This window comes from Rhinoderma darwinii, chromosome 1, assembly GCF_050947455.1.
Source record: "Rhinoderma darwinii isolate aRhiDar2 chromosome 1, aRhiDar2.hap1, whole genome shotgun sequence".
NCBI lineage: Eukaryota > Metazoa > Chordata > Amphibia > Anura > Rhinodermatidae > Rhinoderma > Rhinoderma darwinii.
The window spans coordinates 390,567,496-390,593,723 of NC_134687.1; positions in this window are offsets into that span (position 1 = coordinate 390,567,496).

The window sequence follows — 26,228 nt, forward strand, 5'->3', positions numbered from 1 at the left end:
GAAACTGGATTATAATCCTCTTTGGGGACAGTGATCTATGATAATCTGTACAGAAAATAAATAAACAAAACCTTGCATGCAGTTTCCTACCTAAAGGTACTTTTACATGGTCCGACGTGGGCCGTGAAAACGAGCGGCGATCAATGAGACAGCTCGTTGATCGGAGCTCATTTACTCCTTTACAAGGAGCTAGTATGGGGACGAGCGTTCGTTACTACGGTCACTGGCCCCCATAAATTTCTATCATGTCGGCAGCAAATCTCCTTGCTTCCACAGGAAGATGTGCTGCCGACAACGATAATAGTTTCGGCATTTAAAATGAGACAATCAGCCGATGAACGATCGTTTGCTCGTTCATCAGCTGATCGTTGCCCTGTTCTGTGAATGCTCGTTTGCCCGATAATTGGCCGGTGTAAAAGGGCCCATACTCTATGGAACAGATTTGGGTTATCTATTAAACTTGTACTATTGTTTATGCATGGGACAGTAGGGAAATTAGATAACCCCCATATGGGACAGTGACCAATGTGAATGAATGCCTTCTCTGTACAGTATTGCGTGATACATCTGCACACTATAAGTGATAAATAAACAAAACAACAAATGCCATGTACGTAGGTTACCATATGTTGGCTTTCCAAATCTGTTTGATCTGTGAAATTTCGACACAGCGACATAAACTGTGCATTTATTACATGTTTAAATGATTTAAGTTCACTCCATGATACTGAAATGTAAGTTACCACTTGCTGTGAACAGCCTCCCATACCCTCGCAGAGTGTAATTCTATCATCCTGGTTCCCATCAGGTTACACCCTGAAATGCATTTTGCGAGCGTTAAGTCATGCACACTTTCTTCTCTACTTTCCTCAACAGATTGTACATTTTCCAAATCACATACGTGTTAACATCACTTTTACGGACAGGCATTATGACAAATGCATTAACAACTAGCTTTTTTTTATCCGCCCTGTTTGCAAATAAAACATTCTGAAGCCTTGTTTAGAGCTCATTTTATATAGTATGTCTGCCATACAAAACATTAAGCACAAAAAAAAACCCTAAAGAAAAAATGTTTTGCATGTGTGCATGTGTTGTATGGCGGCACCTGTGACTACTCAGCTGTTACTGTGAAAAGTGGCCGTAATGTTTTTTTAATAGCTTTTTGGCAAACGCAGATGTGGAAAGTGACAGAGTCTGAAAAAAGTCCTGTTTTTTTTTTTCTCAATGTCTGCTTCACAGGAAATGACGTATTCTCAGTATCCATTTGTGCTTTGTACACTTGAGGCATATTAAGTAACACAAAACTGTAGCCATGGCAGAAAAGAAAGTTCTGCATTAACTCAGGGTTTTCCTGCTCTTTCAGATTTTTCCATTAACACTATTCATATATTATAGATAACAAAACAAACTCATGAATAAAGAAAAGAACAGAAATAGTCATACCTGCAGAGGTGTAGCTGCTGAGCCCCAAGGCAAGATTTGTAATAGGAACCCTTACCTACCATGTGCCATTTATAATACTTTTGTATTTTTATGTGGCAGAGTCGCATTTGGGCACCCTCAGGCACCAAAGCCCTGATGCAACTGCTACCTCTGCACCCCCTATAGTTACGCACCTCCATATCAATGTTTGTGGAGATATTATAACTACAAATACTTGCACCACAGATCGTACAATCAATGACCCTAATAATATTTGTGCCAAGGGACTGATTTTCTTTAAAACATCCCTGTTATTACCACTGTACCACTGCTCTAATGAAAACTCTGTCCTCAAAGGCATGTTCAGATATCCCAGCTGTGGTGAGGCAGGAAGCCGCATTATTAAAACCATGGCAAGAACCACAGCAAAACCACGTGTTAACTACACAAAGTCTTACTGCTATTTCTCTATGGTTTTCTCAACAAACCAGTTCTATAAAATGTTCCAAAATTGTTTCTAGCGAAAAGCTCATTGGCCTAAGACTCTCTAAGGAATAATTATTAGGCCTTGCCAAATGATTTCCTCTATATACCGGAATCCACAAAGAGATGATCCATCAAATAAAAAATTCAATTTCATAGTACATTACTACAGATTGTGATACCCTGCAATATATTTTATACTGACTTAATAATAAGCCCTTCAAGCTCTCTAATTAATATTTTTTTAACCCCTGCAAATGTTTAAGTGGTTCCTTAGAGGGGTTCTCCGTTTTGGACCATCCCTACTTGCTAGTATCCTGCTGGGACTGCCAGCAATGAACTGTGAACTGTGGAGAAACCTGGCAGTAAGTATTCAATTTCCCTGCAGCACCACCACAGGAGAAATTAAGCCTTACACAGTGCCCATTCATATAAATGGGTTGTCTGTGTAATTCAGTACAGGTCCTCCAGAGAGGGAGACACTCTTTGTAAACGCTCTCCACTCCAGCCAAGAGATGAGGATCCAGAACCGAGGGCCCTCCTTTATTAACTCAAAATTTTCTAATACATTTTATTACAATAGGTTTTCTTAGCTGGACAACCCTGCTAAGCTGGCTATACACATAGGGTATCATGTACATTTGTTTTACATGGATCCTGAATCCAATGTTGATTGCCTGGTATGGGCCCATATGGTGCCTCCATGTAGCTGGATTTTATACAGAGTTTTTTTTATCACAGATTCCATAGGAATTTGCGAGAAAAATAATTGTGGTATGCAGCATCACATGCCATATTATAAAGGTATTCTCAGAGTTAATATATGGGGACACATAGACTGTCCATAGCATTGCCATGTGCAAAACCCCTAAGATATCTCCCCACACTCCCTCATAAAAATGAATGCTAAGGGTCCTCTCACATGGGCCGTGTAAACGAGCGCTGATCAATGAGACAGCTCGTTGATCGGCGGTCGTTTGCTCCTTTCACATGGAGCTATGTATGGGGAGAAGCGTTACTACGATTGCTCGTCCTCAAACATTTCTATCATGTCAGCAGCACATGTTTCATGTTTTTGTTTACACAAGGAGAATGTGCTGCCAACAACGATAATATTTTGTGCTGCATAAACGATACGATCAGTCGATGAACGAGCGCTTGCTCGTTCATTGGCTGATTTTTGCCCTGTTTACACAGGGCAATGATCGGGATCGAGAGTTCACATCAGCGCTCGTTTGTCCAATAAATGGCCCATGTTAAAGGGCCTAAAGAACAGCTGAGCATGCATATTTTTTGCCATAGTGAGTGGGAAATAAATCGCTGATAGTCACCTCTGGCATTGATTATCTCCCTGGGGTTCGACATGCCTGATCCTTGTTTTCTGTGATAGCGGATAACGGGAGACAGTTGAGAGGTCCCCTATACGCATTCGTTTGAGTCGGACATTTTTCTGTAGTGTATGGCCAGCTTTAGCATCACAGGCACTCTGGATCTCTATTGTGGGGATAAAGCAGTGCCATTCACATATCATTTGGTTTAGTGTCCAGCACCAGAACTTGTTTGGAGTGGACCAGTTTACCAGTTAAGGACTTAGTTAGGACTGCTTTCTTTCTCTTTTAAAAAAGTGAGGTATGGAACCACAGTTAGAAAAATGTCACCATTTAGAGACGCATTACCTTTTATTGTATTTACTTCTAGTGTTCAATATGTGGTCATTTGAACTTATTTCAACAAAACTACTGTAATTAGCCTGGTTGCTGTGGCAGAACCAAAAATGTCAATTATAATCCAATTATATTTCTTGTGACCAGTTAAATTTCTTTGAATAACAAACATGAATAAGAGGAAGAGTAAGATGATCTTACTAATCTAATAGTTGTAGTAAAGTTCTTTGTAGGAGCTTTCAATAAGAGGGTTATTTATACCTTTGTAGAATCTAAAATTACAATATTAAGCGTATGAATCCGTGTAGTATAAAGAGTAGCATGGCTAAAAAGCTTTAAACACGATCTGAAGACCAGGCAAACAGCTAGCGCATGTTAATTGATAATCTCAAGTAACACATACACTTCCTTTATTGCTTCAGTTCACACTTCTACTTTATCCCCTATTAGATACATCTCAAATTATCTCCTATTTATTTATTTTTTTATCTTTTCCTATCATGTTGGATACTAAGATTACAATGGGTTACATTTCCTGTATTGTTTGACTAAAGCAATCTACTCAATATAAAGTCTATAAGGAACATTAACTTCTAACTTCTAAACCAGAATTTGAGCAGTTTTATATTGCCTTTTATGCTGCCCCTCTTTAAATTTGAAGTTGAATCAGAATAATTAGCTGTTGTATAGTCAGATCTTTGACATGTTGGATGTGCTTCATATGATGTCACACATATCTCCTGTCGTTCACCTGCCCTCTTTTGTTAAACTGTAAGAAGATTACCATAATTACCATACGTTTTTGAATAAAATAATATATTTTTTAAGAAGTCACTAAGCTTATGTTTTCTACTAATTGTCAATTCTTTCACAATCCCCTGCAGCCCCTCATACATTATTGAATTCACAAGTTCAGCAACTGCACAGATGACTGTAATGGCAGGAAGGAGGTGAAGGGAAAGTGAGCCCTAATCTACCCACCGCCCTGTCCCTGCCTACTTGCAACGACCCGCCCTAGGCGACGAGGTACAACTGGGCGGCGGTCCCTACGCTGTCTAAGTGCACAGGAAAACAAACAGGGAACACGCAAGGGAAGGGGCAGTAGCCACGGAACGCCACGAGGAAACGGAGCGGCGAACGAACAGTCAGGACCAGGACGAAGTGAGTACAACCAAGCGGGCAAGGAGACAGAAGCAAGCCAGGGGCAAAGCAAAGCAGGTCAAGCAGAACTGCAGCAAGGCAGAAGCACGGCAGAAGCAGGCTGGAGCAAGCAGCAGTGGGGCCAGGAATCCAAAAGAATTACAAGCACTGAGGGAGAGAACAGGGCAGGTAATAAAGGACAGGGGGCGGAGCTAACTCCGACAGACCAGGCCGCGATAGGCTCTCCCACTCCTGAGCCTGCCACCCTGGTTGGTGGGAGATGGTGTCAGTCGAACAGGTCTGGCCTCAGGTGTGGATTGATTAATCCCAGGAGTATACCTAGGTGAAGTACCTGGCAGATCCCTAACAGTACTCCCCCTTTTATGAGGGGCCACCGGACCCTTACTAAGGGGACCCGGTTTAGTGGGGAAGAGAAGGTGGAACCTCCTGATCAATACCCCAGCGTGAACATCACGGGCAGGTACCCAAGTCCTCTCCTCCGGCCCGTATCCTCTCCAATGGACCAGGTACTGGAGGGAACCCTGGACCATCCTACTGTCCATAATCTTGGCCACCTCGAATTCCACCCCCTCAGGGGTGAGAACGGGAACAGGAGGTATCCTCGAGGGGGACCAGGACGGGGAGCAGCGTTTAAGGAGGGAGGCATGGAAGACGTCATGTATGCGAAAGGATGGGGGGAGCTCCAGACGGAAGGATACAGGGTTGAGGACTTCAATGATCTTATAAGGTCCAATAAATCGGGGAGCAAACTTCCTGGACGGGACCTTAAGGCGCAAGTTCCTGGACGACAACCAGACCAAATCCCCGACGACAAACCGGGGGTTAGGAGAACGTCTACTATCCGCCTGAATCTTTTGTGCGCTCTGGGACGCCTCTAGGTTCTTCTGAACCTGGGCCCAGACAGTGCACAGTTCCCGATGAACATCCTCTACCTCAGGATTATTGGAACAACCAGGGGAGACGGAGGAGAACCTTGGGTTAAACCCGAAATTACAGAAAAACGGGGAGACCCCTGACGAGTTACTGACCCGGTTATTCAAGGAAAATTCAGCAAGGGGAAGGAATGAGACCCAATCGAATTGACAGTCAGAGATGAAACACCTTAAATATTGTTCCAGGGATTGGTTGGTCCTTTCCGTTTGGCCATTAGTTTCGGGATGGAAGGCGGAGGAGAAGGACAGATCAATCTCCAACTTTTTACAAAAAGCTCTCCAAAATAAGGAAACAAATTGTACCCCTCTGTCAGAAACGATATTGACTGGGGCCCCATGGAGACGCAGGATCTGTTTCACAAACAAAGAAGCTAACGTCTTGGCGTTAGGTAGCTTCTTAAGGGGCACAAAGTGGCACATCTTGCTGAAGCGGTCGACTACCACCCACACCACCGACTTGCCCTGAGATGGAGGCAAATCGGTGATAAAATCCATGGAGATATGGGTCCAAGGTCTCTGGGGAATGGGCAAGGAACGTAGTAGGCCCGCAGGTCGGGACCTAGGGGTTTTGGACCTAGCGCAAACCTCACAAGCGGCGACGTAAGCCCTAACGTCTTTAGGCAACCCAGGCCACCAATAGTTTCTGGTAATGAGGTGTTTGGTGCCCAAGATGCCAGGATGACCAGATAGAGCGGAGTCATGGTTTTCCCTGAGTACCCTCAGCCGGTATTGCAGGGGAACAAACAGTTTGTCCCCAGGGACGTTCCCGGGAGCTGCACCCTGATCAGCCGCGATATCAGAAGCTAAATCAGAATCCGTGGCAGAGACGATTATACCAGGGGGTAAAATACAAGCAGGATCCTTCTCGGAAGGAGGATTGGCCATTAAACTACGTGACAGAGCATCAGCCTTAATATTCTTGGACCCAGCCCTATAGGTAACCAAGAAATTAAATCTGGTAAAGAATAGTGCCCACCGAGCTTGTCTAGGATTAAGCCTCCGGGCCGATTCTAGGAAAACCAGATTCTTGTGATCCGTAAGGACCGTTACCTGGTGTCTGGCCCCCTCCAGGAAGTGCCGCCACTCCTCAAAAGCCCATTTAATGGCTAGAAGTTCGCGGTTGCCAATATCATAGTTACTCTCCGTGGGCGAAAACTTCCTAGAGAAGTAAGCACAGGGGCGGAGATGGGTGAGGGAGCTGGTACCCTGGGACAAGACGGCCCCCACTCCCACCTCGGAAGCGTCAACCTCCACAATAAATGGCTCCTCTTGGTTGGGCTGAATCAGCACGGGGGCCGAGATAAAGCACTTCTTGAGGGTCTCAAAGGCCTGGACGGCCTCAGGGGGCCAGTGGAGGACATCAGCACCCTTGCGGGTAAGGTCCGTAAGAGGCTTAGCGACGACCGAGAAGTTGGCAATAAATCTCCTGTAATAGTTGGCGAACCCTAAAAAACACTGTAACGCCTTAAGGGAGGCAGGTTGGACCCATTCCGCCACAGCCTGAACCTTGGCAGGGTCCATGCGGAATTCATGAGGAGTGAGGATTTGCCCTAAAAATTGTATCTCCTGTACCCCAAAGACACATTTTTCAGTCTTAGCAAACAGATTATTCTCCCGAAGGACCTGGAGCACCTTCCTGACATGCTCCACGTGGGAGGACCAGTCCTTGGAAAACACCATTATGTCATCAAGGTACACTACAAGAAAATTACCCAGGTACTCTCTCAGGATTTCATTAATAAAATTCTGGAAGACAGCAGGGGCATTACACAACCCAAAGGGCATGACCAGGTATTCAAAATGACCCTCGGGTGTGTTGAACGCAGTTTTCCACTCATCCCCCTCTTTGATGCGGATAAGGTTATATGTCCCCCGTAGATCGAACTTAGAAAACCATTGGGCTCCCTGAACCTGATTAAAAAGATCCGGAATCAAAGGAAGTGGGTACTGGTTCCTTACGGTGACCTTATTCAGGTTACGATAATCAATGCACGGCCTAAGACCACCATCCTTCTTCCCCACGAAGAAGAAGCCAGCACCTACAGGAGAAGTCGAGGGGCGAATGAAACCCTTGGCCAGGCATTCTTGGATATACACCCTCATGGCTTCACGTTCAGGACATGAAAGATTAAATATCCTACCCTTAGGAAGCTTGGCACCAGGCACCAAATCGATAGCGCAATCGTAATCTCTATGGGGGGGCAACACCTCGGAGGCCTCCTTAGAAAACACATCGGCGAAGTCCTGAACAAACTCAGGAAGCGTGTTTACCTCCTCCCGGGGAGAAATAGAGTTAACAGAAAGACATGACATAAGACATTCATTACCCCATTTGGTGAGATCCCCAGTATTCCAATCAAACGTGGGATTATGCAACTGCAACCAGGGAAGACCTAATACCAGATCAGACGATAATCCCTGCATCACCAGTACAGAGCATTGCTCCAAATGCATGGAGCCAACAAGGAGTTCAAAAACAGGAGTATGCTGAGTAAAATAACCATTAGCAAGGGGAGTTGAGTCGATTCCTACTACAGGGATAGGATAAGGTAAATCAATACAAGGCATCTTTAGAGACATAGCAAATTCCACAGACATGATATTAGCAGATGACCCTGAATCCACGAAAGCACTGCCCGTGGCAGCCCGGCCAGCAAACGAGACCTGAAAGGGAAGCAAAATTTTATTGCGTTTCACATTAACGGGAAATACCTGTGCGCCCAAGTGACCTCCCCGATGATCACTTAGGCGCGGAAGTTTTCCGGCTTCTTATTCTTGCGCCTGGGACAGGTGTTCAGTAGATGCTTGTCGTCCCCACAGTAGAAGCAGAGACCATTCATTCTGCGAAACTCCCTACGTTGTTGAGGGGACATGGAGGCCCCGAGTTGCATAGGTACCTCCGAGTCCTCCGTGGAGGGGCGAGGAGACGGGACCTCGGGGGGGATCGCAGAAAAGTCAGAGGGGAGCACACTGAAGCGTTCAAGCTGACGTTCCCTGAGACGTCGGTCAAGTCGTACTGCTAGGGCCATAACCTGGTCAAGGGAGTCAGACGAGGGGTAGCTAACCAGCAGATCCTTCAGGGCGTCAGATAATCCTAACCTAAACTGGCACCTTAGGGCCGGATCGTTCCACTGAGAAGCTACGCACCACTTCCTAAAATCAGAACAGTATTCCTCAACCGGTCTCCTACCCTGACGTAAGGTCACCAGCTGACTCTCGGCTAAAGCAGTCCTGTCAGTCTCGTCGTAAATGAGTCCGAGGGCAGAGAAAAAACGATCAACAGAGGAAAGTTCAGGGGCGTCAGGAGCCAAGGAGAAGGCCCACTCTTGGGGCCCTTCCTGGAGTCGGGATATGATGATACCCACCCGCTGGTTCTCGGAACCTGAGGAGTGGGGCTTTAGGCGGAAATACAGTCTGCAACTCTCCCGGAAGGAGAGAAACGTCTTACGGTCCCCTGAGAACCGGTCAGGTAACTTGAGGTCGGGTTCTAGAGGTGAGGTGAGGGGTACTACTAAAGCAGCGTCACCCTGATTGACCCTTTGGGCCAGGGCCTGGACCTGTAGGGAGAGGCCCTGCATCTGCTGGGTCAGGGTCTCAAGGGGGTCCATGATAGCGTCAGCGTAGGAGAAATGGTAGACTAGGTAAGGGCTTGTAATTATGTAATGGCAGGAAGGAGGTGAAGGGAAAGTGAGCCCTAATCTACCCACCGCCCTGTCCCTGCCTACTTGCAACGACCCGCCCTAGGCGACGAGGTACAACTGGGCGGCGGTCCCTACGCTGTCTAAGTGCACAGGAAAACAAACAGGGAACACGCAAGGGAAGGGGCAGTAGCCACGGAACGCCACGAGGAAACGGAGCGGCGAACGAACAGTCAGGACCAGGACGAAGTGAGTACAACCAAGCGGGCAAGGAGACAGAAGCAAGCCAGGGGCAAAGCAAAGCAGGTCAAGCAGAACTGCAGCAAGGCAGAAGCACGGCAGAAGCAGGCTGGAGCAAGCAGCAGTGGGGCCAGGAATCCAAAAGAATTACAAGCACTGAGGGAGAGAACAGGGCAGGTAATAAAGGACAGGGGGCGGAGCAAACTCCGACAGACCAGGCCGCGATAGGCTCTCCCACTCCTGAGCCTGCCACCCTGGTTGGTGGGAGATGGTGTCAGTCGAACAGGTCTGGCCTCAGGTGTGGATTGATTAATCCCAGGAGTATACCTAGGTGAAGTACCTGGCAGATCCCTAACAATGACGATATTAGAGGTTAATTGTGCAGGGTGTATTCTTAGTGGGTGCAAAAGTTTCAGTTTTTCCTGGAAACAAGGAATTGGGGGGGGGGGGTAACAGACAATTTGCTATATAAGTAAATATCAGTGTTTATTTTTGGACTGTGATAATATAGTGCATTATACTTGTATTATGACGCTTTGTATATTATCCCTGTACTGTGACATCACTGTGTATACTGTGATATTACATGGTTCATTAAACTTGTATTATGATGCTTTCTATATTATCCCTGTACTGTGACATCACTTTGTGCATTATACTTGTATTCTAATGCTTTAATCATCCATGTGCTGCGACATTACTGTGATCCTTAGCCATTAGTATTGACATCACTGTGTCTATTTTCCATCACTGTTTGTCTTATTTCAATACTGTGATATTACTGTGTGCATTATCAGGGGCGTAGCTAAAGGCTCATGGGCCCCGATGCAAAAGTTCTTATTGGGCCCCCCCCGCAAACTTCTCATGGCCGACGGTCCGCAGCTTTCAGCTGCATCGCTGGGTCTCCTAAGTGAACCAACAATGCAGCACTAGCAGCCGGAGGCGTCACTAAGGCTGGGTTCACACACCCTATTTACGGACGTAATTCGGGCGTTTTAGGCCGGAATTACGTCCGAAAATGCGGCTCAAAAGCGTTGGCAAACATCTACTCATTCATTAGAATGGGTCTTACGATGTTCTGTGCCGACGGTCATTTTTTTTACGCGCCACTGTTAAAAGGCGGCGCGTAAAAAAGTCGCCCACGTCAAAGAAGTGAATAATAATTTTGCTTCTTTATGTGTTACTGATTATTTTTGTGTGTTTGTGTTTTTTTACAGGTTCGGTTGTTGGACTTCGGATTCGATGACTTCAATGACGGCGTTTTTTATTCTCAATAAAATGGTTAATGGGGGTTGTGTTTTTTTATTTCAATAAAATATTTTTTCTATGTGTTTGTATCTTTTTAAACTTTATTATCACCGCCTTAGTAATGGCCGCTGGCTGATTCACAACCTCCATTACTAAGGCGGGGCTTAATGTTAGCTGGTGCAAAGGCCAACACTAACCCCCATTATTACGCCGGTACCCACCGCCACCAGGGGTACTGGGAAGAGCCGGGTACGAACCAGTACCCGACCATCTGTAGTGACGGGCAGGCACCGGGGTGGACGCAGGCTGGTAGTATTAGGCTGGGGAAGGCCAAAAACAGTGGCACTGTAAAGGATCTGCCAGACACAGCTTCTGTGTTGACGCCCGTGGTTAGTCAGTCTGCACCTGCTCCTAAGTCTGATCGAGTGACCCCTCCTTCTACCAATCCGGCTGGGAGGCTGAGGAGTGGGAGAGCCTATCACAGCCTGGCCAGACGGAGCTAGCTCCCGCCCTCTGTCTATTTATACCTTCACTTCCTGCTCCTCCTTTGCCTGTCATTCTCCTGTTTCCTGGCTCTGCTGCTTGAACTATTTGTCCCTGTTTCATATTGACCCTGGCTTACTGACTACTCTCCTGCTCTGCGTTTGGTACCTCGTACACTCCTGGTTTGACTCGGCTCGTTCACTACTCTCCTGCTCTGCGTTTGGTACCTCGTACACTCCTGGTTTGACTCGACTCGTTCACTACTCTTGTTGCTCACGGTGTTGCCGTGGGAAACTGTTCCATTTCCCTTAGCTTCTGTGTACCCTTGTCTGTTTGTCTGTCGTGCACTTATTGAGCGTAGGGACCGTCGCCCAGTTGTACGCCGTCGCCTAGGACGGGCCGTTGCAAGTAGGCAGGGACTGAGTGGCGGGTAGATTAGGGCTCACCTGTCTGTCTCCCTTCCCTGTCATTAATCTCAAGGCAAGTCGGTGGTGTGGGTTGTAGTAGACCGCTTCAGTAAGATGTGCCATTTTGTGCCCCTCAAGAAACTACCCAATGCTAAGACATTAGCTACCTTGTTTGTCAAACACATCCTGCGTCTCCATGGGGTTCCTGTCAATATTGTTTCTGACAGAGGGGTACAATTTGTTTCATTGTTTTGGAGAGCCTTCTGTAAAAAGTTGAAGATTGATCTCTCCTTCTCCTCAGCCTTCCATCCTGAAACTAATGGCCAAACGGAGAGGACTAATCAGTCTCTAGAACAATATTTAAGGTGTTTTATCTCTGACTGTCAATATGATTGGGTCTCCTTCAACTCCCTCGCCGAATTTTCCCTTAATAACCGGGTCAGTAACTCGTCAGGGGTCTCCCCCTTTTTCTATCATTTTGGGTTTAATCCACGGTTCTCCTCCGTTTCACCTGGTGGTTCCAACAATCCTGAGGTAGATGTCGTTCATCGGGAACTGTGCACAGTCTGGGCCCAGGTTCAGAAGAACCTAGAGGCGTCCCAGAGCATACAAAAGACTCAGGCCGATAGAAGACGTTCTGCTAACCCCTTGATTGTGGTCAGGGATCTGGTGTGGCTGTCTTCAAAAATTTTGCGCCTTAAAGTCCCGTCCAAAAAGTTTGCTCCCCGGTATATAGGGCCATACAAGGTCATTGAAGTCCTTAACCCTGTCTCCTTCCGACTGGAGTTACCCCCGTCTTTTCGAATACACAACGTGTTTCATGCCTCCCTCCTGAAACGCTGCTCCCCGTCCTTGGCTCCCTCGAGGAAACCTCCGGTCCCTGTTCTCACCCCTGAAGGGGTAGAATTCGAGGTGGCCAAGATTGTGGACAGCAGGATGGTCCAAGGCTCTCTCCAGTACCTGGTCCATTGGAGAGGATACGGGCCTGAGGAGAGTACTTGGGTACCCGCCCGGGATGTTCACACTGCAGTATTGCTCAGGAGGTTCCAACTTCGGTTCCCCAATAAACCAGGTCCACCTAGAAAGGGTGCAGTGGCCCCTCATAAAAGGGGGGGGTACTGTAAAGGATCTGCCAGACACAGCTTCTGTGTCGACGCCCGTGGTTAGTCAGTCTGCACCTGCTCCTAAGTCTGATCGAGTGACCCCTCTTTCTACCAATCAATAGGCTCTCCCACTTCTCAGCCTTCCTGCCTGGCCAGACGGACGGCGCTAGCTCCCGCCCTCTGTCTATTTATACCTTCACTTCCTGCTCCTCCTTTGCCTGTCATTCTCCTGTTTCCTGGCTCTGCTGCTTGAATTATTTGTCCCTGCTTCATATTGACCCTGGCTTACTGACTACTCTCCTGCTCTGCGTTTGGTACCTCGTACACTCCTGGTTTGACTCGGCTCGTTCACTACTCTCCTGCTCTGCGTTTGGTACCTCGTACACTCCTGGTTTGACTCGGCTCGTTCACTACTCTTGTTGCTCACGTTGTTGCCGTGGGCAACTGCCCCATTTCCCTTAGCTTCTGTGTACCCTTGTCTGTTTGTCTGTCATGCACTTATTGAGTGTAGGGACCGTCGCCCAGTTGTACGCCGTCGCCTAGGACGGGACGTTGCAAGTAGGCAGGGACTGAGTGGCGGGTAGATTAGGGCTCACCTGTCTGTCTCCCTTCCCCGTCATTACAGGCACCTACCAACCTGGTAATGCTGCCTGCTGCTGCTGTGTTGTATCTGGCTGGTTATGAAAATTGGGGGTGGGGGGACCCAACATCGTTCTTTCCAATTATTTTTTATTTTTTTAAATGAAGTGGGGTCCCCCCCATTTTTCATAACCAGCCAGATACAATAAAGCAGCAGCCGCCTAGCATCACCAGGGTGGGAAGGGCCATTGTTTTTGGCCTTTCCCCTCCTGATAATACCGGCCTGCGGCCAACCCAGTGGCCGACCATCACTACAGATGGTCAAGTACTGGATGGTGCCCGGCACTTCCCAGCACCCCTGGTGGCGGTGGGTACTAGGTAATAATGGGGGTTAGTGTTCGCCTCTGCACCGGCTAACACTAAGCCCCGCCTTAGCAATGGATGCTGTCAATCAGCCGGCGGCCATTACTAAGGCGGTAGTAATATAGTTTAAAAAAAACACAAAGACATAGAAAAAATATTTTATTGAAATAAAAAAAAAAACACACAACCCTCATTAACCATTTTATTGATAATAAAAAAAAAAGCCGTCATCGAAGTAGTCCTGGAATCCGACGTAGTCCAACGACCGAACCTTTAAGAAAACACACAAAAAAAACGATTAGTAACACATGTGTTAGGCTTAGATACAGGGCCCATGTGTGATACTGTCTGTGGGACCCTGTATCTAAGCCTACCACAAGGTAGGCTAAGATACAGGGTCCAGCAGACAGTAATCTTATACAGTATAAGATTACTGTGTGCTGGGGCCCTGTATCTAAACCTACAGTTTGGTAGGCTTATATACAGGGCCTATCAGACAGGATCACACATCGGCCATGTATCTAAGCCTACCATGTGATTGGCTTAGATACAGGGCCCAGCAGACAGGATCACACAATCTGTGATCCTGTCTCATGGGCCCTCTAAGCCTGCTACATCGTAGGCTTAAAGGGGTTGTGCAGTCCCTAAACATTGATGGCCTATCCTCAGGATAGGCCATCAATAGCTGATGTGTCGGGGTCCGTCTCCCGGGACCCGCCAATCAGCTGTTTTGAAGGGGCCGCAGCACTCGTACGAGAGCTGCTTCCCCTTCATTTCACTACTCGCTCACACTGTGAATCGCCGACACCGATTCAAAGTGTGACCGGAATGAAGGGAAAGCAGCTCTCGTACGAGTGCTGCGGCCCCTTCAAAACAGCTGATTGGTGGGTCCCGGGAGTCGGACCCCGCCAGTCAGGGCTACTAATCTTACCTTCCTCTTCAGCCCTGGCGGAAGTTCCGTCCGCTCGATGCTGTGCGCGGCGCATAGCGCTGTGACGTCATGCGCTGCGCACAGCGCTTGAAGTCAGGACCTCCGCTGCGATCCGGAACCAGGAAGGTAAGTACAGTCTGTTACTATAGTAACAGGGGCCTGCGGCCCGAGTTTCTATAGTAACTTTTTATTGATGTACCTTCGGGGCCCGGTCGCAATTGCGACCGCTGCGACCCCTATAGCTACGCCAGTGTGCATTATACTTGTATTATGATGCTTTGCATATTATCCCTGTACTGTGACATCACTGTGTATACTGTGATATTACATGGTTCATTATACTTGTATTATGATGCTTTCTATATTATCCCCGTACTGTGACATCACTTTGTGCATTATACTTGTATTCTAATGCTTTAATTATCCATGTGCTGCGATATTACTGTGGTCCTTAGCCATTAGTTTTGACATCACTGTGTCTATTTTTCATCACTGTTTGTCTTATTTCAATACTGTGATATCACTGTGTGCATTATACTTGTATTATGATGCTTTGCATATTATCCCTGTACTGTGACTTCACTGTGTATACTGTGATATTACATGGTTCATTATACTTGTATTATGATGCTTTCTATATTATCCCTGTACTGTGACATCACTGTGTATACTGTGACATTACATAGTGCATTATACTTGTATTATGATGCTTTCTATATTATCCCTGTACTGTGACATCACTTTGTGCATTATACTTGTATTCTAATGCTTTAATTATCCAAGTGCTGCGACATTACTGTGGTCCTTAGCCATTAGTTTTGACATCACTGTGTCTAGATCAATTTTTGTTGGAACTTAACGCTCATATTCCAGCTCTTCAATTTACCATGGTTTGTTCTCACCGAGAGTTGCAATTTTTGGATACATTGGTACAATTAAAAGATGGAGTATTCTCCACAGATCTATTTGTGAAACCCACAGACAGAAATAATCTCCTCTTATATAGCAGTAACCACCCTAGACACATGATAGAGTCTTTGCCATGGAGTAAACTGCTAAGAGTTGATAGAATTGTGTCAGACACTACACAAAAACAAGTTAGGTTGACCCAGATGTGTAATAAATTTAAGAGGAGAGGTTATCCTAGGAATCTTGTACAGAAACATAGGGATAGACTAGACAATAGTTTGGAGCCTAAAATCAAGAATACACAAGTTGAACGTATACCGTTGATTTCAACTTTTGGCAATTTGAGTGGTCGTATAGGTAACATTCTGCGAAAGAATTGGCCGACAGTGTCGAAGGGACATAATGAGATTGACACGTTGAGAACACCACCTATTATGTCCTATCGGAGGACTAAGAATATCAGAGATACATTGGTTAAGTCAGATGTGGGAAGTAGAAAGAAAAACACACAATTACTTCTTTGCCCCCCCAAAAATGGAAATTTTCCATGTTTAAATTTTTGCAATTGCAACAATATTTTGAAGGGGAATAAATTTCAGCACCCCTACACTGGGAAGGTCTTCAATATTGGACATAGGTTTACATGTAATTCAGATTTCGTTGTGTATATGATCACATGTCCCTGTTCATTAATTTACATAGGAGAGACGACTATGCCTATTAAATTGAGAATTAATAAGCATAAGAGTACTTAGCGCCAAAACAAAGCGGCAAGCCGCCATACTGACTGCAGCACGATATAATTCAAGAATCATACGCCAAGTGGGATCTAGTGCCTGACGAAGGTCGTTGAACCGAAACGTTGCACGCACATTGCCCATGGCATCGAATTTAATAAAATCGCAAAATTGAACCACATTTGTGTGCCGGATACTTTTCTATAAGCATAAGAGTACAATTAGGAAGAAAATGATGGAACTTCCATTACCAAGGCATTTTATTGAGAAAAATCACCAGTTAAATCAATTGAGATTTAGGGCAATAGATTGTGTACCGATACTTAGGAGGGGAAGGGATAGACAGAAGCTATTGAAAAAGAAGGAATTACGTTGGATCTTTGAACTAGATTCCTTATATCCCAAAGGTTTGATTCTAGAATATAAGATAATACCTGGACTCTGAGATCCCATTGCTTTAATTATCCATGTGCTGTGACATTACTGTGGTCCTTAGCCATTAGTTTTGACATCACTGTGTCTATTTTCCATCACTGTTTGTATTATTTCAATACTGTGATATCACTGTGTGCATTAAACCTTTTTTTTACGACTTCTGTGTTTATTATTCCAGTTTTGTGACATCACTTTGTACATTAACCCCTGTAAAGTGATTTATTGTGACCATGATCACTATGTGCATCATCCCTGCACTGGGACATCCCTGGGACTATGATTCCTGAGCTATTACTCCACTCTGATCATCACCCATGTTTGTTATGGGTGCAGAGATATCACTGGTTATTATCTTTCCATTGTGACATCATTTTATTATTATACCTGTACTGTGTTCACTATGATTATTATCCCTATACTGTGACATTACTGGTGTACGAAACATAGGAGCATTTCAGCTAAGCCATTATATTTCTAGTGGCGACATAGTTCAGTGTCGTACCTGTGATAGAGGTAGGTAAAACCACTGTCACATGGACCATGGGGTGAAGGGACCCGGCATTGAACTGCCTCACCACTATTCCATCATCTGTGTACTGACAATCTAAGAGGTCTTTCACCTGCTAGTGGCCAGCTAACTGTAAGTAGAGATAGGTCAAGTAGCGATGAATTGGAGCGGCAAAGATGAGCGTCATGTGACTAGATATCCATTCAGAATGTGTATGGAAGATGTCTGCAACAGATGTTCTGCAGATAGATCCTTTAACCTGTCAGAAGAAGGAGTAGGGGGAAGTATTTGGTCTGGTTTACTAGACAAGGACCTCCCAGATATGGTTTTTAAGAATATTGGCATCCCATGAAACGTTACCACTAGTACTGACATGACTGTAGGTTACAGCTAAAGGTTGGACATGACCTCTTAACCCCTTACTACTGCTTGCATTCTGGGCTTTAATGAGCAAGCAATTTTTTTAGTTTTCCATCCTCGCATTTAAAGAGCTATAACTTTTTTATTTTCCCATCGACATGGCTGTATGAGGACTTGTTTTTTGTGGAATGAGTTGTATTTTTCAATGGCACCATTTTGGGGTATATAGAATTTTTTTATGAACTTTTATTACGTTTTTTTGGGGGAGGATTAAAAAAACAGCAATTTAGCCATTGTTCTATGCGTTTTGAATTTACGCCATTCACCATGCGGCATAAATATCGTACTACTTTTATTCTATGGGTCGATACAATTACGACCATACCAAATATGTAAAAAATGTTTATATTTTACTACTTTTGCAGAATAAAAACTAAAATAATTTTATTTTGCATCACTGCTTTTCAAGAACCTCAACTTATTTCTTTTTCCGTCGATGTCGCCATATGAGGGCTTGTTTTTTGCGGGACCTCATTGCTACCATTTTGGGGTACATAGTACATATTGATTTAGGACTTATTCACAGGAACGTGTGTGTTTTGCGCGCGCAAAAAACGCTGCATTTTTGGCGTGTTGCAGTTCCGTGTGTCATCAGTGTTTGCTGCGTGGCTGCGTGATTTTCACGCATATACCATCCTTATGACATGCGGTTTTGATGTTTAGAAAAAGAAATGAAGGAAGTGCTTTTATTTTTTCCTTCATTTCTTTTTATCTACTGTTGCGCGAATTCTTGAAATTTAGTCCACAAACAAACACCCCTTCATTGATATTAGACTTTATATAGACGCCTCAAGGGAAATTAAAACTGACCTGTAGAGGAAGTATACCTCAACCAACAGCCTTTTGGATGCAACTAGTGCCCACTCAATCCACACAATAAGGGCATGACCAGATGTGGCGGAATTGCTCTGGAATTCCGCTGCGGACAGTCCGCAGCGGAAATCCGCAGCGTACACGTTTCTCCATTGCATTCCAACAGCTTTGTGGTTGGGTTCGTTTACATGTTGCGGACAATTCCGCTGCGTAGCATAGGCTGCGGTGCGGAATTTGGTGTCCGCAGCATACACTGGTTGCGGACGTGTAGCGGACTTGTTGCGGACTCATTGCGGAATTTCTCCATTGACTTCAATGGAGAGTCAAAATTCCGCAATGAAGTCCGCAGATGTTATGTGTGCGTATTGGTTTTACTAACATGACATTTCTTCATTCTGGCTGGACCTATGTATTTCTAGGTCTACAGCCAGACTGAGGAAGTCAATAGGGCTCCCGTAATTACGGGTGACTACGTGTGTGCACCCGTAATTACGGGAGCGTTGCTATCCGACGTCAGTAAATAGTCACTGTCCAGGGTGCTGAAAGAGTTAAGCGATCGGCAGTAACTGTTTCAGCACCCTGGACAGTGACTTCCGATCACAATATACATCAACCTGTAAAAAAAATAGAAGTTCATACTTACCCAGAACTCCCTGCTTCTTCCTCCAGTCCGGCCTCCCAGGATGACGTTTCAGTCCAAGTGACGGCTGCAGCCAATCACAGGCTGCAGCGGTCACATGGACTGCCGCGTCATCCAGGGAGGTCGGGCTGGATGGCGAAAGAGGGACGCGTCACCAAGATAACGGCCGGGTAAGTATGAATTTCTTCATACGCAATGGCTAGTCCGCATCAATTTAATGCCCATTTTAGGCAAAGCCGCAACAGAATCTGCAACGCAGATTCTGTGCGGCATTGATGCGGACAGTGGCGGAAGAACTCTGCCACGTGTGGACATGCCCTAAGAGGGATCCCAAAAGGTAACCTGTCATTTACAGCGAGATCTCGCAAGATTACGCTTTCTCTGCTGTAAGTACCAAACAAACGTTAATGAAGTGCAGGGATTGTGAATAGACATCCCATCCTGGCTGAAAGGAATGTCTAGTCATGGTCTAAACACGTCAGTAACGTTAATATGTCAGTATAAGACAGCACATCGTGAACAACCCAGTGTCACTATGTGCTGTCTAAATGAATGGAGAGAAGTGTATGACGCTGATTGGTCAGCGTCATACACTCCTCTGTACAACGCCCACTTGGTCTAAAGTAAAAACACGCCCACTTGGGCATTAAGGAAGTCATTAGCATAAAGCTAAAATCGCTCCTAATGTGGTGAAAATAGATTGTTTTTCTAAATAAAAAGCACTGCTGTCACCTACATTATAGCGCCCATCTCCTTATGTAGGAGATAGGGCACTTATAATGTGGTGACAGAGCCTCTTTAAGTGTTAAAATCTCTTTAGCTGAGCAAGTGGGGCATTTCTAACACCTTACCCACTTGTTTCCTTTGGTATTTGTAAACATGGACCTTAGACTTCGCTTTGTATCTAACTAGCTATGTTTTTGCACATTGTAACACATTCATTCTCTAATATTGTTTATATTGGCCCCTCTGGGTGTCAATCAAGTTTTTGACACATAAATGGGCTGTCAATCCAGCGATCCCCGCCCCTAGAAGATGTCGGAAATACCGGTGAAACGTGCGTCGGGCGTTACAGCTTTTTAATAATTAACAGTGGCACTTAGCCCCACAACCTACCTCAATAATCACTAATAGTTTATCTCAATTCTACTTGCGGTCCGGCTCTCACATAAGCCATCTGGCCGCTTCCACTCTGCTCGACAGCGGAGTCACTAGAAGGCAGGACAGCAGTACTCAGAGCCTCTTACGGCCCCCAACTGGCCTGCTACTTTCCACTGCTCCCATTCTTTCTCCGTTCAATTAACGAGTGGCGGAAGCTTAGCGCTGGTTAGCAGTGGTTAGCACTCTGGCACATTACCAGGGCAGCAACACTCAGTGCTACTTACAGCTTCCACTCAGCCTGCTCCTTCCTCTCGCTCTTGCACTTCCTCTGTGAGGCACACTAGCGGAGGAGGTTTAGCGCCTGTTAGCAGGCCAGTGCTCTGGCATACAACCAGAGCGTTTTTGGCAGTACATCCTATAGGGAGATTGGCACCCTTACAGAACTGCCACACTATTTGCTCTGCCTTATTCACATATGGTCAGAACAAAGCATCAGGTCCTAGTGTAGATGCTAGATTAGCTCACCACTACATCTTACTGTATACACACTCCAGCCACTATTTGTGAAAACATCATTGATACAGGGACGGCAATAATAGCAACTAGAGAGCTTACATCTGTTGACACAGATGCCCCTGTCTCAACACAGGTGTGGATACATGCAATCTCCATACTCTATCTCCATAGGTAACTCTTCTATTTATGACCATTACTACTGATTACTATAGTATAGCAAGGTTGGGCATAGATTAGTAACAAAGGTAAATTTTTCCCTCTTATGCAGAAAAATAGGGGTCTCGTATGATTTATGCCTACTGTTGATTTTTTAAATATCACTATTAATGAAATTATCTACAAGAAATAAAGATTCCATTTTAAAAGTCACAGCAATTTTTCCACACACTTTTCCACCTTCCACCTTCCCCTTCCCTACATTATAGAGTTTTTAATTTTTGTTTACACTTTTACTAAATAAAACCACTTTTTATGAAAAAAAAGGTTTTATTTTTCTTTCTGTTTTTTAATTATTTTTCAGTCCAACTAGGGACTTCAGTGTGCGATCTTTTGATCGCTTATATAATGCTGTGGTGTACTTACTATACCAAAGAGTTATTGCCTGTCAGTATAAAATTGACAAGCAATCTATTAGGCCATGCTTCTGGCACGGCCTAAGAGGCATATAGCCAGAGCAGGCCTGGGCACCTTTGTTAGGCCCCCGGCTGTCTTGGCAACACATGGACGGCCCGCGATCGCATTTGCGGGCCACCGATGGGTGACAGAGGGAGCTCCCTCCCTCTGTAAACTACTCAGATGCAGCGGTCACTAATGACCGCAGCATCTGAGGGTTTACACAGACACAATCGACGTAAGCTTCAATCGCTACCGTTGGAACAGGAGCCCGGCTGTCATCAGATAGCTGAGCAGCCGCTCCAGCCTGCACGGGAAACCTGTGAAGGACTTAGATTAGGCAGTGAAAAGGCGTATCGGTGGTCATTAAGAGGTTAAAATATCATAAATAAATGAATGGATGTTAACTAACTAACTAACTAACTAACTAACTAACTAACTAACTAACATTAAGCAGAACATGCATTATTGTCACAAACTCCTGTGAAGATAAATAAAGTGCACAGCTTGACTAGATAACATATGGCTAATAAAAACATTCCTAATGTGTCTTAGCCCTATTGAAAAGCATATCAAATTACATGCATATATATACCCTAGATTCTGATTGGCTAGTATCTTAGAAGATAGCGGTACAGATTCCTTCTAACATTTTTGCTGGAACAGAAAAAAAGACCAACACAGAAGTTCTCTAGGGAGATAATTGACTTAATCAGATTCTAGAGACTGTTCTTATGTAAACTTGGTCGCAGTCTGTCAGCAGTCTCAATACAAGTGAGGGGTGATTGCCTAAAGATTAGAGGGTTAAACTAAAGACAACCCTATATGGTGCTATTTATATGAACTAGTTTTAGTTTAACTTTGCTGTTTAGATAATTATGTGTGGATAAGATTGTCAAAAACTAAAATTACAAATACAATAAAATCAGAAAAAAAAACAGTAACAACACAATACAATATGGAGGAATTTAAAATGTGATAGAAAACATGCCAATAACGGGGCTATCCAACCAAAGAAAATTGTACTTCAATGCTATAAATGCATAAAATAAGGACACTTACATGTAATTCCAGTATTACGCCCATTCCCTGTTTGGGAACACTGTCACGTGTCCCTGGAAGTCCTGTAGTTCTTTCTGCTTTGATGATGGTCCGACACATACCCATGTGATAGATAGCAGTCTCCCTCTCCCATTCTGTTGGTGCATCATCAAAGCATGTGAACGCTAGGAGGCCGGCACTGTGATGAAGAGGCAGTAAGCCAGTCCCCTTATTCCTCAGAGCTGTCTCAGACTGGCATATTGTTGAGGAAGTCATGGCTAAAAATATATTAGACTGAAATTTTGACAAGTGTTCCAACAGACACTCACACCGGGAAATTATCCAGATCCAGATAATAGATTATATTTATATATATTGTAGAGAAGTAAGAGACACAGACATTGCAAGTATGCTCAAAAATACTCCTCTGAGGTTTATTGCTAAAAACAATTACAATAATATCATTCAAAAGAGGTGTAGGCTTGAGGTTAATTAATCAGAGGCAATGTGAGAATAACTCTGATTCAGCCAATAGCATACAATGAGAATATTTCATATTGAGCCAATCACAAACATACAATACATTTCAAATGTAATATTATAATTTCATTAGATGCTTACATCAGACTTACATCTGTTCTACCTGGCCTCTAAATGGAAAAGTGTGGGAGTGTGAAGGAGTTATTTGCATATATGTATGTGAACAATGGAATAGAGGAATATTGGAGACAATTTAATAAGGAATGTGATATCTTCATGTCTGGGCATTCAGTTAGACTGCTAACTTTATCAAGACCACATAAAGAACACACAGAGATTATATATATTTCTTAAAATAGGGGGGAGGGGGAGAAGGTCATCGCAGTTGGAATAGTAATGACATCTCTGCATGATCCGGCAACTTGATCGATAATCTAATTTAATACAGAGAATATAAGCAAATAGACCATCCATCACAGAATGCACATTGTAACATTATATGGGCTGGTATAAGGATCAGAGGAGAAAGAAGTACATGACGTGAAATGTAGTTTTCAAAGAACACTAAAACTGCTTGTCTCACCTAAGACCCGGAGGTTTAGTGAGCGGCTACAGCGTATAAATGTGTTTAGACATATTTGAGGGGTTTTATTTTCTTTTGTGATCCCTGTATAACGGATTTAATATTCTGGCAGGGTAAAAAAATGAATATATATATATATATATATATATATATATATATATATATATATATATATATAGTCACCCCCGGAAATGAGTTTGAAATCTATAAAGATCTAAATCTCTTTTTGAGAAAAATTATTTTGAGACTTTGGCATGGGGAAAGGGAAAAAGGAGAAAAAAATGTAGATAACTTTAAAGAGTTGTTCCCTCTAGATGAGATATCTAGATCAAATTCACAGCTCAACCTTGGATTGGCAGACATGAATGCTCTAACAGACCTAAATGAATTATGGAAAGAAAGTCATGCTCCTGCAGAAATAGATAATGTCAAAACATATACAGTCGATCTCATTCCTGAATATACAGGACTACGTAAAAAAAAGTAGTATAATGCCAAGTGTCTACTCCAATAGATACACTCATGCATTGATGGAGGTGATGCACAGAGACATTGATCTCATCGACTGGTCTTCCTTCCTGAGTGAGGACAACTTAACTAAAAAGGAACGAAAAGCACTAAGCGAATTGCGAAATCTTAAAGAGGTCATAATAAAACCCAGTTACAAGGGTGGGAATGTTGTCCTCCTCAGGGAGGAATATTATGTCGGTGAGATAAAAAGACAATTAGATACAGAATTTTATACCCTTTTGACCGAGAATCCTCTTGTAGATTTGGCATGCTTATTAAATAGAAAATTGATGTTTGCTTTAGATGAGGGTCTAATCAGTAAGCAGGAATTTCAATATTTGGAGGTAAAGGAGCCACGGATGTCTACTATCTATGTACTTCCCAAGGTGCATAAGAATACAGATACTCCACCGGGCAGGCCAATTATATCAGGCTGTGATGGCCCGACTGATCATCTTGGGAAGTACTTAGACGAAAAGATAAAACCCTTTGTTCGTGTGCTTCCATCCTTTGTCTTGGATACAGAAGATCTTTTGAGCAAGATTGGGAATTTCACGTTTGAAGGCGATTTTGTTCTTGTTGGATTGGACGTGGAATTATTATACACTTAGATTCCCCATGATGCTGGCCTAAGGGCTGCTGCACACTTCTTGGAAAGGCGAGGAGGAGAATGGGCTCATCAAAATGAGTTTATTATTGAAATGTTTGAATTTGTTCTAACTCACAGCTGTTTTTCCTTTGATGGCAAATACTATCGCCAGGTGCAGGGGACGGCCATGGGATCCTCCTGTGCACCATCATATGCATGTTTACATATAGGATGTTGGGAGGAAGCCATTTTATATCCTCACACCCTCTTCAGGAGATGCGCAGCCACCTGGTTCAGATATATGGATGATATCCTCTTGTGTAGGAAAGGATCCGTTGAATCCTTAGAAGAATTCATTAAAGATCTCAATAGTAATAATTTGAACATCTTTTTGTTGTTTACTTATAGTAAAACCACTATAAGTTTTCTTGACCTTAAAATTTATAGTGAAGAAAACAGACTTATGACCACTACCTTCTGTAAACCTACATCAGGCAATACCCTTCTAGCTGCAAGTAGCCACTATCTTCCTTCCCAAATTCTGGGAATTCCAATAAGTGAATTCCTTTGAATTCTACGGAATTGTTCCAAATTTGAAGACTTTAAATGCGAGGCTGAGGATCTAACATCGCGTTTCATGAACAGGGGTACCCTAAAAACTTGATTAAAAAAGGACATAATAGGGCCTTGAGGTGTAACCCTGGATAGAGTGAAAAAGGATAAAGGGGATGATAGAGTGTGATTTATTTCAAGGCAAGGATCCCACTGGAATCTGTTACGCAATTTAATGATAAAAAATTGGTCACATTTAACTTTGGACAAAATAATTAGTTTAATAGTTGGGAATACTCCAAGCATGGTCCCAAGGAAGGCCCCTACCATGAAAGATCTCCTAATCAGCTCTGAATTCAAAAGAAAGGCCCAAGAAAATGAATCATGGCTAAAAAAAAACGCCCAAAAGGGATGTACATGTGTGGCTCTTGCAATTGTTGCAAATATGCCCTGAAGTCTAATACTTTCTTCGATAGTGAACATAAAAGAGAATTTAAGGTTTATCATTTCATCAATTGTCGCTCAACTATGGTGGTGTATTCGATTATATGCCCATGTGGAAAACAATACATTGGGAAAACCAAACGAGAATTAAATATACGTATAAGTGAACATCTTTCAGACATTGCCATACAGAAGAAACGGAGTACAAAGCCATATACACTACCGTTCAAAAGCTTGGGGTCACCCAGACAATTTTGTGTTTTCCATGAAAACTCACACTTATATTTATCAAATGAGTTGCAAAATGACTAGAAAATATAGTCAAGACATTGACAAGGTTAGAAATAATGATTTTTATTTGAAATAATAATTTTCTCCTTCAAACTTTGCTTTCGTCAAAGAATGCTCCATTTGCAGCAATTACAGCGTTGCAGACGTTTGGCATTCTAGCTGTTAATTTGCTGAGGTAATCGGGAGAAATTTCACCCCATGATTCCAGAAGCCCCTCCCACAAGTTGGATTGGCTTGATGGGCACTTCTTGCGTACCATACGGTCAAGCTGTTCCCACAACAGCTCTATGGGGTTGAGATCTGGTGACTGCGCTGGCCACCCCATTACAGATAGAATACCAGCTGCCTTCTTCTTCCCTAAATAGTTCTTGCATAATTTGGAGGTGTACT